General features: G+C 42.2%; 1 long non-coding RNA gene across 1 annotated transcript; it reads right to left on the minus strand.

Moving 5' to 3' along the window:
* Nucleotides 1-1,957: 1,957 nt before the first annotated feature.
* On the minus strand, nucleotides 1,958-3,680 carry LOC146989168 (uncharacterized). The gene is made up of 4 exons (XR_015035780.1): nucleotides 3,491-3,680; nucleotides 3,148-3,228; nucleotides 2,928-3,043; nucleotides 1,958-2,038 (listed from the first exon to the last, which is right to left on the minus strand). It is a non-coding gene; the product is annotated as an uncharacterized LOC146989168 (long non-coding RNA).
* Nucleotides 3,681-3,732: the final 52 nt, after the last annotated feature.

Below are 3,732 nucleotides of genomic sequence, written 5' to 3' on the forward strand. Positions count from 1 at the left end.
GATTTGAAACTTTCCAATGACTGTCAGCATTTAACATGATGAGTTTCACCTTTAATAATGATAAACCATGTATTACCTTGTGTCTTATGGGTTGCAGAATTCAATACAATTATGTAAACATCATCAAATTATAGCTAATAAGAACTGTTAAATATCACTGTAATTGGCTATGAAACAAATAATAAATAAAATGATATTGCAGTTGATGCCATATGCCTTGGGATAAAGCACAGACAACAAGGACTTCATGGCAGTCAGGTGGCTGCATTCCGGGCAGCCTTCACTTAGTATAGTTGCGTACACCCTTAATAGCAGTAATTGTTGTTGTACTGATGGCAAACATATTAACAGTCACACAAAAAAGATGAAGCTAATATTGTAGTTTCAAAAAAAGAGCCCAATAGATAAATTCATTCAACTGGGTTTTTGTTAGTCTGTGAAAGTTACACAGATTTTCATTCAAGTGTAGTACAGTTGTGAATAGATGAAGTGCAAAATAACTTGGAGAGAAGAGTATGGCCCAATTCCAATCCGAGCCCTTACGGACACACTGACTTAGGGTGCACTCACACTAGGCACACTAGACTAAAGTCCTGATTCTATTGCCAGTGTGAGTGCAAGTGAACCGTGCCTGAGCACGGTACACTTCCCTGGCCCGGCACGGTTGGTGAGGTGTGCACGGTGCGCTTGGCCAGGAATGCGTACAGGAATGCGTCGCAGGCTCGTTCTCCACCTCGTGTCTGCAACCGCGTGTAAACAACAGTCACGACTGCGTCGCGCCATAAACATAGCTAGTTGACATCGCTTTGATTAAACTTCAAGATGTTACCATGACAACCGGTCAAACAATTAAAAAGCGCTGTTCTTTCTGCAGTCAGAGCGCATCCGCCGTGTTGGTATATCAACGTGATGACGTATGTGTCGGAGGCAACCGTGCTTCAGCACGCTTGGGTTGGAGGTAGTGTGAGTGCGGGCCAGCGGAGGACAGGGGAGGGGGGGCATTCGGGCTTCAGCACGGTACGGATCAACTGGCCCTAGTGTGAGTGTGTCCTTAGAGGCGCATTCACGGGAATTCCGTGAGAGTGTGAGGGCTGTTCCGTTGTCAGATCACCAAGTCAGTGAATGAGCCCTTACTGCCCCCTTACCGTAAGTTAGCACCGATGCTGACTTTGGGTAGGGGAATTACCCACAGTTCATAGCGTTGTGAAGTCAAACACATGAGATGCCGTCGGAACGCAAGTGTTCAAAAAAAAAGCAAAAAGCAAATAAACAAACGTAGTCAGAGAGAGCTCTGCCGCTCTCTTTATTGTTAATGGACAGGGGCAACAAAAAAATAAAAAAAGAAGTTTACCGTCACACGTTAATACTGACGGTAGTAGTACTGCAGAGTATTGATGATGATTTGATCAGATCTGATCCAGGAACATTTTGTTTTGAGTCCGTCCCCCTCACACACTTTGTGCGTGTTGAAATTACAGTAAATTATCATTTCATGACCGGAGTCAACAACATTTTGTTGTCAAGGTAACGTGTCGTGAGAGTGCTGTTCCAGTCATGTTTACAGCATCTGGACCCTCACAGACTCTCACACTCTGTCTTAGATCTGACGTCACTTAAGTCAGTGAGCATTCAGGGCTTGAGTCTTTAGGGGGCGGATTGGAACTGGGCCTATAGTGTGGGTCAGCTGATGTGTGGATATACATACATATTTAGAGCACAAAGAATAATGCCATGATGGCATAACTCTTATATGATACACACCTGCTCATCAAGGCTGGAGCTATTCCCCTAGTCCTCCTCGTTGTCCTCGCCTTTGCTGCATTCAGCTGAGACCGACCACAGATGCCCTTTCCTGGTGCATACAAAGACAAAAAGTTTCTAGTGTTATTTTAAAAATAAACTTTCAAGTAGTACAAGAAGTTCAATGAGAATCTATGTGGAAAATACACAAAAGCACTTACTGTACATGCTTGGCCCTCATTTGGAAGTCATCATCATTGCAGAGAAGCACCCGTCAAAGTAGCCCCCTTCCTCAGAGCTGGAGAAAATAAAAAAATAAAAACAGTACATTGGTCACACCATGTCCATTTATGTCCATCTCAGTTGAATGAACCCAAACATGTTGCAAAAATGTTGCATTTTGTCATTATTGTGTGTCTCCTGCACCCACTCCCCATTTAACTAACTAACGCAAGCCAAAATAGTTTTGGCTCACTGAAAGATGACGGCAAAAATGGACGCATCTGTCCTTTTGGTTGTTTAACACGGCTGAAAATCATCATCTATTAATGGAGTTTCCGCTCCTGCCCGCTCCCGTTGATTTTTATTCCCGTCCCGTCCCAATCACAGGATTAATAAAACTTTGACTCCCATCCCGCGAGAATCACGTGACCCGTGGGAATTTCCAACAAGTGTCATCCTCTATTCTGCGCACAGCTTGTCCACCTTGAAAGAGCTTATCACCCACTCCATAAAACTCTGGTAAAACGGTGTTCAAACACACTTTGCCAGTCTGTTGACAGAATAATTGAAAATACACTTATATGTAGAATTAAAGGTGGCAATTGTAAATATTGCATAAGCCAGCCCACCCTGGCATACTCCATTTTCTGCCAGCATCCATATGAAGTTTAGGCGAGAGTTCTCAGGTGGTGTTATGTTGCGTGTGTTGGAAATATGATTGGTAAGAGCACCGGTGTGATGCTGCACTGAGCTAATTTAAGGTGGTACTGTGGCTTAAATCAGGCCCTGTGAAAATCACATTCTAAATGAAGTATTATGGTGATGTTGAGGTGTGCAGGCCTACGACTACAACTACTACAGACTTCAGAAAGCTTCTTGGACTGGTACATCCGCATAGAAATCCTAACATGATGTTTTTCTACCAAAATAAGAATAATGATGCACAAATTATCATGATCACATACCAAATCCTGGCTCTTGTTCATCAAGCATCTCCACACCGGTCTCCTCAAGGACACAGAGATGATCATCACGTTTTCTCCATCGTGGCAGGTCTGATGCCTTTGTCCTCTTTTTTGACCTAAAAAAAAAACACAATATAATCAAAGTAATGCAGTTAACCACACAGAATTCCTGCACAAATGCATATCTGATCCCCATGCATGGAATAAGATATTAAATTACCTTTGTGTCAGGCTCTTCGTTTTACTGAGCATCTCATTGAACTCAGCTTCAGCTGTAGCCATTGTAGGTATTATCTGTTACCTGTAAAACAGTGAGAAAAGTACAGTGAGGGCTGGCATGTAGCATTAATGTTAGCCTAGCTATGTTAACGTTAGCCTAATCATTAAAATCTACATCAAACAGTGCAGCTAGTAAAGTCAGCCAGTTTAACAACTTTGATCAACCACATCTGTCAAACTTTGTTTGTGGTTGACGACACTGGCTGGTTTTTGGAGGTAAAATAGCTTTAACTGTTAATTATTTTATCACAATTTTCCATGTTGTTTGTTTAGGCCTACGTTACCTGAACGGGGGCTGCCTGTCGGTGAGACGATGACGGACTTGCCGGAAGCTACGTCAGTCACAATGAAATCAGCTGATCGTTCACTGTAACCATAGCAACGATGGAAATCTGAGCAATCTTCGTAATAACTAACAAACGAAATACACATTAACTGAATAAATATAACGTTAATGATTAAAATAATGCACCAAACGTTGGCCTACACAATAGGCTAATGAAAAAAAAAAATACATTCATAAAAT

This window comes from Trachurus japonicus, chromosome 4 (genome assembly GCF_045865225.1).
Source record: "Trachurus japonicus isolate A0001 chromosome 4, Traja_1.0".
In the NCBI taxonomy this organism is placed as follows: Eukaryota; Metazoa; Chordata; class Actinopteri; order Carangiformes; family Carangidae; genus Trachurus; species Trachurus japonicus.